This window comes from Crocodylus porosus, unplaced genomic scaffold (genome assembly GCF_001723895.1).
Source record: "Crocodylus porosus isolate Cpor-Errol unplaced genomic scaffold, CroPor_comp1, whole genome shotgun sequence".
In the NCBI taxonomy this organism is placed as follows: Eukaryota; Metazoa; Chordata; order Crocodylia; family Crocodylidae; genus Crocodylus; species Crocodylus porosus.
The window spans coordinates 124,916,656-124,930,893 of record NW_017728886.1 but is presented as its reverse complement, the minus strand read 5'-3'; the positions used below and the strand labels follow the sequence as shown (position 1 = coordinate 124,930,893).

The 14,238-nt window shown below is 40.4% G+C and overlaps 1 protein-coding gene across 5 annotated transcripts in view; it reads left to right on the top strand.

Moving 5' to 3' along the window:
* Positions 1 to 14,238, top strand: part of CTNND2 (catenin delta 2) — a 936,097-nt gene that overhangs the window by 178,098 nt on the left and 743,761 nt on the right. The gene's annotated exons all lie outside the window — the stretch shown is intronic.

The following is a 14,238-nucleotide window of genomic DNA, read 5'->3' as shown; positions in this document are numbered from 1 at the left end:
AGTAGCTCTTCATACTCCCATTTTTCTCTTTCTCTTTTTATAAGCAGAAATGCAGGCAAGTGCATCAATTATAATTCCCACATTTATTGAAATCATTGTTTGAAAATCTCAGTGCTTGAAAGGTTTGCTTGTTTTGTTCTGTGCAGACAAGTCTCATCACAAAGAGAAAGTGTAGCTGTTTCATGCTTTTCAACTTATTTTGATATTTGTCTCATTGAGCTTTATACATTAATCGCCCTCTCTAAGAACTTGGTATTTTGAAATAATTGGAGGTGTATGAGATGGTTAAAAAAAAAAAAGATATCATGTGGGAATGTATATTGTTTACCTCCAAGAGGAGGGGAAAGAGAAATATTTAGCATGAGAGCCCGCACCCAGCACCGGGGAAGACTGATGCTGCCACTGGCCCCAGGCAGCAGCCTCCTGTCATCTGGGCTGCGCTTTGCCTCCCGCTGCTAGGCTGAGCTCCATGGTGCTGTGGAGCCACATGGAGCTTAGTCCTGGCTCTCCCCCGCCTGCCACCACTGGTTTACTTCAAAATTTGAAACATTTCAAAACATTTTGTGTGCCCTCATTTCATTTCAAAGCTGTTTGGAAGCTTTTTGTTTCATTTCGATTCGCTGTTCTGAGCTTGAAACATGTCGAAACAGCTTCAAAACGAAATACTTGGCAAAATTCGTACACTGCTAGTAGTCACCTCTCTATACCTTTAAGTGTTTACAGACCATTGAAAATCTGGCCCTCTGCACTGGGTACATTATTTCCTTCTCTGTAAAATGAGCATAGCAACACTTTGTCGTTACATATTCAGGTGTGTGGTTTTCAATAGCATCATCCTTGCCAGTGGCTTTATAAATTGAACATCCCTTTCCTATTAGGCCACAACTTTCTTGGACTGTTGCACTGGGTATACTAGCCACTTTGGTAGCTCATTCTCAATTTGCTCTCAGTAGAGAGCGTATTTTTGAAAAAAACCTAAGCCAATGCCTCATATAGGCACTACACAAGAGTAAGTTCTTAGGGCAGGTAAGTCCAAAGGGACTTGTATCATTGTAAAAATGTATCCTTAAACATATTTATGAGATCTCTAAAGCATATCTGGGAACCCAGTGATAAAGGAACCCTGTAAAAATCAGTGAAAACACCACATAATGATTTGTCAGTGGTCATGTCAATATTAGATTATATAGTATAGGTAAGTAGGCCATTAGAATGAATACATGACTGTAATGTGTGAAGCACTGTTAGGAAAAGCTTTAATTTGGAAGTAGCTTAATTAATCTGTTAATCACTGGTTAACGATAAAGTGCATCCTCTTCCTGGACTGGACAACTTCCCTTGATTTTGGCAGAATAGTTGAACCAAATAAACAAACAAAAACAAAAAACACACCATGCAAGTCACCTTTCAGACCTTGTATATTAACCATTCAATTGCATACATGTATTGCTTTCAAGATTTAGGAGTTGGCAGTATCCCAAACATGATTTATGAGCCCTTTATACTATGTGCTTTTAAAAAATAAATAAAACCTGTGCCTAAATAAATAAAATCAGAAATGTTGAATTTTTGATGGTCTGTAACTGTTGATTGGCAATGATTCCACTTAATGTCTCTGAAACTGCTCAACTTATTTGGTGCTTAACCTCGCTATGCTCAAGTAGTCAGTTCATGGTATATTACAACAGGCATAGGGCTTGCTTGCCACTCACGTGTGTGTGAGCATAGCTATTAAACAATTTCTCTGCTTATGTCAGTGATTCCACATACTCTTTTGAACAACAGTTCTCACTCCTTTGCTTTTACTACTTGTTGTCTTGCACTGCAGATTTTCTTTCCTATTCATCTCTCTGTCTGTTACAAATTAGGTAGGTAGATAATCACCCATGAATTACTGTGGAAGCATTCACCCTTTATAAGCTACTAATATCAAAATTGTGTAATGAACTCAGTGCTCCTCAACTATGAATTAGACACCGTGATGTCATCCATCTTTTTTGCTATGTCCTTAAGCCACTTTGACTTCCATTCTAAAAGCTTGAAAAAGTGATGGATTAAATATAAATTGTTTTTAAAATTTGTTATGACAAGTTCTGGCTGACTACTGAAGTTGCACTTGCTGCAGGTTCATTCTGACTAAACCTTTTTTTTCTGGAATCTTAAAAGTCAAATCAGTCCGTTATAGTTCTCTATACACAGAATTTTGCCCTTTTAGAGAGTTTTTTTCCACTCCTGTTTTCCTATATCTATAGCTGCATCATGGCAGAAAATACTCCGTCCACAGAAGCATTGTTTATTGACGGGGATAGGGCACATATTAAGAATGCTTGCTAAAGTTTTTATCCTATATCAGGTGTATGTGGGTCATGTCCAATATCTGCAGCATGTGTAAAGTATCAGAGAAAAGGCAGATTTGACTGGACCTCTAATCTCCATCACATTGAACTTTGGATGGGTGCTGCCACCACTACATCTTGGACTTTGATTGCTTTTTCTTCAGTCAAGAACTTAAGATATCAGACCTCAGATGAAAACCATATTTCTAGATATCATTATTCCTTTCATTGATAGACTTCATTCGTTTCTAAGAGGCTCTTGGGCTAGGGACAGGCATTCAAAAGCCTGAGTGCGAATTGATCCAATCTCTGCAGGTTGATCTAACCTGGCTAGGCTGAACCAATTTGTAACTGGATGGACATTTTCTCTGGATTAAGCAAATTCAGGTACATGCCTGCAGTGGCTCAGACTAGAAGCCATGGTGGTGCTAGAGCAGTCCTCTCTTCCCTTCCACAGTACTGAGCTGAGGGGGGGGCATGACCAGGCCCCAGTAGGACCTCGGATTAGGGAGGTCTGCGTGCACCATCCCAGGCTTTTCCCCACTGGCTGCTCAAGGGGTGGGAATGTTGCCAACTCCCAGCCTCCTGCTAGCACTCTGAGGCAAGGTGGTATGTGTGAAGTGCATGTATCTGATGATGATTTGGAGATTTTTAATCTCCTTCTCCCTGCTTCTTTATACTGTTTGCAGCAAACTGACAGATGAAAAAGCCAGCAGGGGGCTGATAACACTGTTTATCACCTCATCAGCAAAACAATAGTCTCTCTCCTTAATTCAAACTCTCTTCTTACATATCTTAACAGCTAACCTGTTGATTAGCTCTAAAAATCCCTAAGCAGTCACTGTTCTGTCTGCCTGGTCCAATGAAATTGGAGATGCACACAGACACCTCTCAGAATAAATTAGCATACTACATGCTTAGGGACCGTGGGGCTCGGGTCCATGCTGTGGGAGATACGAGGGAGGGAGAGGGGGATCCCTGCTTGACCAGCAAGCCAGTCTCTGCCAGAGCTCCAGCCAGGGAACAGAGGGGAGGGGCAGCCCTGCTGTGGAGCACAGATCCCTGCCCAGGCCAGAGAGCATGCCAGGATGCTGGGGGAGTCTGGTTTATCTTAAACCAGCAAGGGGTCTGGGGCAGATGTTCCATATACTGGTTTGACCCAAATCAGTTAAGTCTGGTACTACATTCAACCAGGTTTATCTCAAACCAATTTCATCCATTTTCAAACTGGTTTATTAGCACTGAACATCTGTTCTGTTACAGATTGAAATGAGTTTCTGATCACTAAAACTGGTTTATGTGTAAGGTCTGTCCCTAGCCTTGATGTTGAAGCTACTGGCAGTTTCATGTTTTGAAACTAAACAGAACCTCACCCCCCACGCACACCAGTTGCCCTGAAGTTCAATATCTCATCAGAATCTCTAGTAATGTGGGCGGCTTTGTTCTCAAGATCTGACATTGATATGGTTATTAGGTTATGTTACCAGGCAAGCAGAACATTTTACAGTTGTCATCAGCAACATATTCCTTATTCCTGGTTAGAGATGCATTTCTGGATAGCATTGTTTGTTTGTTCTTTGCCTTGAGACAAAGGCAGACTTCAAATATTCCACTTGTTAAAAAGTCACTCAGTGGCTGGAAGAAGTGACAGGACCTCAAAGTGGGATGCGATGCAAAAAGGTACTGAATGCTTGTTCTGCTAAATCAAAGGTACACCTATACTCCTTAAACTCTTTGCTGAGTATGCAAACCATTGAAGTATTTGTCTTTCACGCCATAGATGAAAACTCTACTCTGTCCAAGTTGAGTGGCACATGACAACTGAAGTTAGGTTACAGATGCCTGGCCTTTGTATCTGCCACAGTGGTAATGATGAAACAATGTCTTTTTAGTTTACCAGCATGTCATCAGCAGCATCTTTAGTTGTGATTACCAAGTTTTACACAATTATTTTCCAACTTTTATTTAACCTTTGCACTATTTGCCTCTGTACTTTGCACCCACAGAAATTCAGCTGTCTTTTACATATGCTATTTTCTTTTGGAACATAATTTTCTGTTAAAGAAAATATTTTGAGATGTTGTTTAATTGGCCCATCTCCTGCGATTGAAAAGCCCATATCTTGGATGGAGAACAAACTTGTCTTACACATGGCTCTTTCATTTTGTGATCCTAGGAGATTCTGTTACTAATTTGACCTTCAAAGCTTTGTTCCAGTGCTTGGAAAAATAACTTACAGAGGTGAGACAGAGTAAGGATGCAAACATAATAGCTTCATCAGGTGCCATTGTCCTTGTGAGTGGGGTCTACTAGAAGTGTATTTAACAATACATGTTTTCCTGGGTTAAAAGACAGTGAACAACATTCATCTGATTTAATGTGCTTTCTTGGGAGAACAAACACGTTACCTTCTACAGAAAACACAGCTGAAATATTTCCCATCCATAATCCTCACACAAAGCTAGGACACTTCTCTGAGTAAGTCTCATTTCTTTGAGTATTGCATCCACAACTTTATTTTCACTTTACCATTGAGCCACAAGTGTAACTATTTGTTTGAAATATGAGTGGCTTAAGGCAGAACCTGAGCACTGTTTAGGGGGGGGTCTCATACCCCCTTTCTGCACAAATAGCTCATTTAACGTGTCCCAGTGGAATAAGTGTATGTATGTGAGGCAGGTGACCAAGGTAGCAGTCCTGGTGCAAGAGGGAGGATGTGGGTGGGGGAGACAAAATAGCCACCATTACAGCTAGTGACTAGCCCTGCTGTCACTACCAGCAGCTGGTGCTGCCGTGTGCACTGCGGCTGCCCTGTTAAGCCATTCTGATGTATCTGGGAGGCTGAAAACATACCTTCTGGCTACCTGAGCTTGAGTTGGAGAAACAGCTTCTCAGTGTTGTTGCTTTCCTTCCCTATTTTTGTTTTATTCAGTATTATTTGAGAGAGATATGTTGGTAGAAAGGAAAGGCTCCTTAATTTCTGAGACATCGTTGCAAATTTAATTATTTGTGGGCAGTGACCAGGGGATTGTTGCTACTGGTCTCTGACCATATTTTTTGTGCTCATGTAAAATGAGTTTAGTGGTCTCGATACATTTCCTGTTAAATCGGGTAAACAAAGCAAGTCTCTTAGGCATGGTGTCAGAGTTTTTCTCATTTTATAGGGAAGCTGGGCTTTGTGGATCAACCACTGCTCAATCCTACAGCTTGTCTACACTTACTCTTTGTACTGTTTTTACTGTTTTGGTTTAGAAACTGATATAGTTAATGGAGCACAACCCCTAGTTCAGGAATAGCTATAGTGCTGTAATAGTGCTTGTATTTTATCTCAGTACAACTTATATTCTATACCAATTGGCATAACTTGTCTACTTGAGCAAAATGGGATGTTGCAAAGCATTTTGTAGAGAAGTTGTACTTGCCACTAGGTAAGTTGTATGTGCCCTGTGCTAAATGAGAGAGGATTTCATATTTTTTGTCCATCTGTTCAGTGCCTTTTTCCCAGAATGGAATTCACTTAAAAAAAATCAGGAAATTGTTCTTATAACTACTCCTTATTTCTATTGTATAGGTCAATAGATCAGATTTCAGAGTGAGATAAAGACAGCCTCCCTTGTGACATGATCTCTATATTCCTTTCCCTGCTTGTATGAAAGCTCTTAAAACTTGTGTGCAATACACACAGAATATTAATAGTTTTGACCTTTTTGCTTTGCATGTAGATGCCAGATATCATGATGACTTTCTTGAAATTAAGTTTATCTTTCAGTCTCTGTGGGTTCTTATTGTGACTAATTCAACAAAAAAAAGTACAGACTGCTCTGATTACAGTAGCCTAAAGTTTGACTTCATGAAAATCAACAATTTATAACTTACTCAGGTCTTAAAGTCTTGAAGAAATAAAATATCTGTCCTATAAACCTCATCTTTATGCAGTGGAATCCACCTTGAAGGGCAGTACTCTTCCAGTGCAAGGGTGTTTTTTAAAGACCATTTTAGATATACACATAATATTTGATTTTACCTTGGTCCTTTAGAATCGCAAGGAAATTAGACAACAAATCATGTATTTTTCTAACAGCATTTTCAGAAGATTTATGATGACTTAATCATGCTGTTAATAACAACATGACTGGCAAAAAGAAGCAAATTAAGCATGAAAAAATTGTGCTATCCTTTACATGAGCAATGGCTAGTCCCTGTCAGCCTTCATTGTTTTGCAGTTATCTGTGCAAAAAGTGATACATTGCTATGAGGAGGGTACTACAAGATCAGTCAGAAGTCTTCTGATGAAAATAATGGTAGAAATGCCTTGATAACCAGCCACCTAACAGTAGGAAGAAAAGCAATTCTGCAGCCCCCTTCTGTAACTTTTTTGTCCCTCCTTCATGTATCTGGGTCCAAGCAGCTTCCTTGCAGAATTAAGTAGGGCATTCATGCACTGCCTCCCAGTAGGAGCAGTGTCAAGCTGAAAGTTGATGGCAGACCTGCAGCCTGTCCTGCTCCTACTGACATCAGCAAAATGCATTCAGGTTCAATTGATTGTTAATGGATGCTCTTGTTCCTACAGGAGTAAAGAAGGGTAAAAGGAAACAATGCTTTTGGCAAGGGAGCAGGGAGAAAGACTGGGTTAAGGTGAGAGGTCAGTGGGCATTAAACCAGAATTAACAAAATAAGAGTAGGAATAAGCAGGCAATGAGGTATTTGATAGAGCAATAAAAACAGGAAAGGGATAAAATAATTTCAGGAAAGCGTTAGCAGAGATAAAACTGTACTCTGCTTTCCCCTCTAGGCAAAAGAAAACTGCTTTGTACTTTGTGTTTCATTAAGGACAGTAAAACTGAATGATAGTAAAGCTGAACTCGTTAGAAACCTCCCTGGTCTGAAAATGGATAGTACCCAGCAGTAGCTGGGGATCAAACTAGAAAGAGACTAGGGTGTGCCTTGTTGGTAGTGTCATGGTGCAATGAATAGAAAATGGGCAACAGCCCATGCACCAAGGAACTTTTTATATTGAGTACTTTCCATAGGGAAGTCTATTCGCTTTATTTTTAACAGGGTGTTTATACCTTGGCTAGTTTTAATTTAAGTCATTGTAACGTATCCTTCTGTTTCATTGTGCTAACTGTTGGCCATTTTCACTACAATCGACTTCTGTTGGCTTGCTTTCCTGAATGCTTCTGCGGATCTTTTGTCAGCCTGACAGCTGCTGTATGGTGTTTCATGAAAGGCACCCCCTGTCAATCACTGACTGGCAAGATGCATTACCTCCAGTGTACCAGTTGTGGGAGTAAAGATAGTTAGAGGCAGCATGAAGAAATCTCGACCCACTCTGTAACGGGACTGGTTAGCATACTTGCATCTCCAAGCCAAGTGCTCGTGATTTTTTTTAAAATTGAAACCATTTAAGAAGAGTCAGTCAAGGAACAAAAGTAATTCATTGAGAGGGTTCAGATATTGTGAGTTCAAGACCAGATATTAGGAATCGAGTTGTAAGAAGAAAAATGTTGCAATGTAGAAGGAAATGCGTACTTTTTTTCCAGAGCACACATGAATTTCTTACTTGGTTTGGAACTACTTCTCTGACAGATTTCACTGTTGTGCATATGTTCACATAAGCTAAAAGAAAAACTAAAAATAAGTTAAATTCAACAAATAATATATCTGGTTAGAAACCTCCCTAATCTGAAGATGTATAGTACCCAGCACTAGCTGGGAATCACGCTTGTAAGAATTAATGCAGGGGTGTGAAACTCACTCCGTGCCCTTGGCTAGATGCAGATCTGTGGAACCATGTTTGGGAATCAGCCTAAGTCTGGAGGCGACAGCTGGCATCTACAGCATGCAGCAGCATGGGGCTGTGTTTGGCTGGCAGCGCAGCTCGGGGGTACTGCCATCAATGGCTGCGCATCAGGGTTCAGGGACCATGACTTCTATGGCAGGCCATATCCTGTGTGTCCCCCACTCCCCACCACCACCCATCCGCACCCCTGCTTCCAACTTCTGGTAGCCTGCTAGACTAGCAATGGGCTTCATGGAACAAGGAGCCCATGGGCTGTACATTTGACACCCCTGCATGAATGTGTTGGCATTTATTGTTGGCTTGACTCTGCACACAGGAAAATCAGAAGATTTTTTTACTGCTGATTTCAATAGAATTAATTCAATGTTGAATTGAAACTTGCAATCTTACTTTCCTAGGTCCACTTATGCTTTTCTGTACTGTATGGCCAGAACACCAAGCCAGAAACACACTTTTCACTTTACAATCTATCAAGAAGGTACTTTATTTTAAAATGATCAGATATTATTGAGAATAATTAGGACTAGGGAGTGTTTGAATCCAGAAATTGTGATGACAAAGTGCTTTGTTGTGTTTTTTGTCCTTCTTGGTGTCATTTAGGTGATTGTACTCAAGGGCAGTAATTCCTAAATGCTACCAAACAAACAGGGTCTATATTCATTATACATGCAGAAGACAGACGTTAAAGTTCAGGAGAAGAAAGCAACATATGATCCTGGAAAAAGTCTGTCTTTATTTATTCTCAGAGAACAGTGTTCCCTATTTACAGTAAGTGACTAATCTAAGTTTATCCTCTAAGAGAAATTATTCAAGACTCTGTGTGTGTGTGTGTGTGTGTGTGTGTGTGCGTGTGCGTGTGCGCGCAGGGTGAACTTGTACCTTTGAGAGAGAGCCATGTTAGTCTGAAGTCAGGCAGAAGGCATGGAAGGTGGTACTTTAAAGGCCAACTTGTTCAGAAAGGCTTTAAGTCTTTAAGGTGCCATCCTGTCCTACTTTCTGCTTGTGTACTATAGTACAAAAATGTGAATTGCTTTAAATAATAGTTATGTGTTTTCTTAAGCTTTCCAAATCATAAATTAAAACTAGGGTGAAATACAAGAGTAATGGAATTGTGACAAGGCCAGCGCCTATATAATACACTGGAGTTATGATTACATCATTATGTTTTGGTGCTTTAAGCCAAAGAAAATGGAGTCTTCTCTTTGGTTGCCTATACACAGGTTGCAGAGTAAGGAGCAGAGTTGTAAGTGCCCAGAAAAGAGCTGCCAGTGAGTATTTGATCAGTTCAGTAGCTCCTTGAAGCCAGAGAAGAAACACCATCAAAGCACTTGAGAAAGCTCATCTGCGTTGAGGAAAGCAATTCATCTTGTGCTTAAGTTCAACTGACTGACAAGGCAAGTTAGAGAGAGCAAATCAAACATTAACACCAGCCCTAGTCTAGCTAAAAGAATTTACAGACCAGTCTTTTATGATTACTGATGAAACTGGAGTGAATGGATATGGACTTTGACCATTTTTATTTAAATCTGAAGAATGCAGGTGATATTCACTACATATTTGGTGATGCTGCAGAACAAGAAGCCATTTGCAAGGATGAAAAGTGGGGAAGTGTATGCACATGTGCTAGCACTTGTGTACGCTGAAATAAAACCACAAATATTGAGCTGAAAAGCCAAAAATTTCATTCATAATTACAGGCCATCTAGACTATGGTAGTCAACTGTTTTGTGTTCACAAAGGACAGGACAAAAAGTAACTTGTTTAAATTGTGCTAAAGGTGTCTTAAGTTGGATATTAGTCAGAATATCTTTCTAACTAGGGGGTGGGGGAGGCAGGTAAGCACTAGAATAGATTACCTAAAGAGGATATGAAATCTTTGTTACTGGAAGTTTTTAAGCACAATTTGGACAAGCATTTGTCTAGGATGTTTAGGCAGGGTAGGAATTGAACTAGATTTCTTCCTGACGGCCCTTCCAGCTGTACTTTCTCGCTAAGTACAAACAGTCAAAAAGCCCAAGACTGAATCAGTTCAATCTTTGCAGGTTAGCCTAAGCTGCAAAGATTGAACTGATAAGCAACAGAACAGACATTCACTTTTGTTTCTGGACATGCCTGTGGTGGCCCAGGCCAAAAGCTGGGGTGTACTAGAGTATGCCTCCTTGGTTGGCTGGAACAGACAGCTTGGGCCAGGGCTAGCCCATCCATCCTGCAATGTGGGGTGCAAAGCATCCTAGGATGCTGGGGGACTGCAAGTTAATTTGAATCTGGAGGGTATGTGGAGCATAAATTCAATAAACTGATTTAATCTAAATCAGTTAAGTCTGGTACTACATCCATCGAGGTTCATTTTAAACTGGTTTTGACCATTTTGAAAGTGGTTTACATGCACAGAACTTCTGTTGTGTGATTTGAACCAGTTCCCAATCACTTATACTGGTTTATGTGTAATTTCTGTCCCTCGCCTCTGATTTTCCTTCGCAAATGTGCAGCTGCATACTTATTCTTTGTAATAAATCTGGAGAGGAAAAATACAAAAAAAATTCGTAATAGTAGTTACCTAACAGATATTGTTTTGTGGTATTAGAGGTTCAAATGTATTAACCCAGCATACAACTACAATTCCCATGAAAAAGACAGTATCCCCATATACCTACGCATTATTGAATTGTGCATTGGAGAAAAAGGAAAATAAATATGGGGTATGCAACAGGATATTGCCACGGATCGTGAGGTGGTTGTTGGAGGGAGCATGTAAGTTTGGAAAGTTTTACTTTTGGGTTTTGTAGATGTTTATGACTGGACACAGAAATCTCCTCTTAGTCTGGGTGGTTCTGTGTATTGTTTGTTAGTTGGTGTTGACTACTTTTGCCTGGGAAACTGATAAGATGGTTCCTCAATTTCTCAGAATGAAATACAGCTTGTTAGAACAGGCTCTATGGCATGTTGAATATAGCTGATGAGTTACCTGGAGTCTCTTGGGTATGATATTCATCTTTTTGCATGTGATCAGGAAAGATGTCTGAGCATACCTGATCACATTTCTTGTGTAGATTCACTGCAGTTCTTTTCATTCAGCTGAGTGTGATGCCATCCATGAATAGAAAGAAGTACTTATCTGTGTTAGCTTGCAGTCAGACAGAAGCCAAGGGAGGGTAGCACCTTATAGATTAAGATGTTCAGAGCATTACAAGCTTTCACAGGCTGCAGCTTACAGTCCATTCATAGCATCTGACAAAGTAGCTTCCTATGGAAGCTCAAACTTCTCTGAATGAGTTAGTTTATAATGGGGGTGGGCAAATGCTGGCCTGCGGGCTGGATCAAGCTCATAGTGGACTCCATTTTCCAGTACCTGCTGCATGCATCACTGTCTGGTTTCCACAGAGACCACAGAAGCGGCAGGGCCCTGACAGCATGGGACCAGGGTTTCCGTGTCAGGGCATGCAGCTGGCTAGGGAACTGTTCCAGGGCCAGAGTCAGGATCTTGCAGTGGTGACAGCTTTGGTTTTCACATAGCCAGGGTAGAGCCTTGATCTGCTGCCTGGATGCCCCTGCCTGAGTTGTGCAGGCAGTGGGTCACAGTTCTGCCCTGGCTCTGGCCTGCTCTGTCACCACTGCAGGGGAGCAGCTCCCTGCCCAGCTGCATACCCTGCCAGTGGTGCTGGTGCCAGTCTCCATAGAAACCCTGGCCTTATGCTGTTGCACCCCACAGTTCCTGGAGTCTCCATAGAAATGGGCTGCAGCGATGTGGGTAGGGGCTGCTGGAAAATAGTCCAGCCACCAGCTGGATCCACCATTTAGCCCACCGCTGGCTTATAAGGTGCCACCCTGCCCCACCCTTCTTCCGACTTTAGACTAATCCTGATAACTACCTCTGTCTGAATTTACATTTTTCACCTGTATTCAATAATTATGTTAAATATCTATACTAAGTAGGCTAATAGGCAAGGGAACTACATTCATCTACCATACTTGGTCACTTTTATATGAAACATAAGGTGTACAATGCCTGTTTTGTTTTTGTTTTTAATTTATTGATATAGGCTATTCTTGAAATAGTGGTGTGTATTCATGTATTAAAATACTAACAGGAGGGTCTTTCACAGTGTCTCAGTAAAACAGAGGATGCTTTGAGTACTGTGTAATTAATTACCCCTCCGAGACATGATTTTATGTGAAGTAGATTTTCCTCATTAGATTGCCATTTCATGACCTTTTATTTATCATAAATAATAATCTTCTTCAGTGCTTCCTAGACAGCGAAGAAAAACAAAGGTAAAATCTTCCATTGTTCTCTGAAATAAGCCTATGGCTTGGCAGAGGTACAGAGACTCTTTGTAATTCAGTACATAAAAGAAAGTCTCTTATACAGCGATTCTCCCAACCCCCACCCCCTGCAACACGTACTGAAATCTTAAATCTATTGTTAATAATTGTATTTTTATTGCAGAAGATTTGCTGGGAAAATTAATTGATTGTGGTCTTTCTATATCACTGGTTTTGCTCATGGCGGATGTTCAAAAGCAATCTTTATATTGAAGTCAGTTGACTTTCTAAAAGTGCTTGTGTAGGTTCTTTTCTTTTCTTCCAGCCTTCTCTTTTCTCCCATTAGGTGGCCATTATCCCTGCACTTCACCTCTGCCATGGGGAGTATGGATGAATGGAAGACTGGTCATTAGGAGCTGAGTCAGCCCATTCTCTTCAGCCACTGAAATGTCACTCCTTAGATGCATATTCTGCATCCTGTAAAAGGAAGCAAAACTGTCTTCTAGTTTCACTATGACATTTCAGGAGGAAACAGTTGTCATCTTTGCTTGATATGTTATGGCTTTGAGTCACAAATGACAAATAGAAATAGAGGATTGTAGATGTTTGCCCACTGCTTTTCAAAGCATGAAGCAGCGTACCTTGGTGTGCAGAAGAGGTTTGTTCTGCTCTCCGCCCCATGAGTTGAAATGATGATCTGTGATCTGAGTTATATTTTTGTTTATAAAACACCAATAACGAATGAGCCCATTTCAAACTCTTTGGATAATAAAAAAAAAAAAAAAAAATTGCGCACATCTCAATAGATATATATAAGTCAGTAAAATCAATTGAGCATCACTGATTTAACCAAGCTTGTCCACTGCATGTATGAGATGTATGTATGCATCTTTAGGTCACATAGGACTCCTATACACATGCAGGGAGACTGTTCTGACGTGCTGCAATTCCAGTGTATCACAGCAGACTCAATTAACTGAGTTTGCTGGAGCATGAAAATAAACATGCTCCAGCAGCCTCCAGCGTCACGTGCATCAGCCTCCCTGCACTGAAAAATGGTGGCAGGGTGCTTTAAACTAAAGCTCATTTGACCAGTTTCACTTCAAAGCACTCCACTGCCATTTTTCAGCATGGGGATGCTGATGCGCATGAAGCTCCAGGTGCTTTTACTTAGCATGGCTCTCAGACCTGTGCTAATTAAAGCACCACACTCCTTATTCCTCCTAGAGCATGTAAGTAATAACTGTGTCAATCCTAGTGAAACTACTGCATGTGTATGTATAAAATCAGTATGGTATGTAAGCAGTTAGCAAGGTGAAGGTCCTGGAGTTTTGGGTGCCAAAGTATTGGAAATCAATTCATTGTCCATCTGCCGCCTTCCTTTTTGTTCCAATATTTATGGTTTTAAATTCCTTTCAGTTTGTCAGAGCAAAACTATAGTAGGTTTTATATCCAAAACATTTTGAAATTTAAACAAAAATATAACAGTTTCTTAATGGTCATATAGTGAAAACATTCAAGACAGTTGAGAGAGAGAGAGAGAGAGAGATCATAATATATGCCCCCAAAAGGCATACGTCTATACTTGTAGGAGTAGTGATGGCTAGAAATGTGTTTTATTGCTTAATTTAATTTTTTTGGTAGCTAATACTACAATATGAATATAAATCAAGGGCACTGGCTTTATCGTAAATACAAAAAGCAAAATAAGAATACTTAAATATGCAAAGAAAATGTCTGCTTTGCAAACATGAAAAATTATCACTGGGGCATGGGCAGAGGCCAGCAGTTTAATAATGTGGCATCTGCTTTGCTTTATACTTTTGCCAATAATGC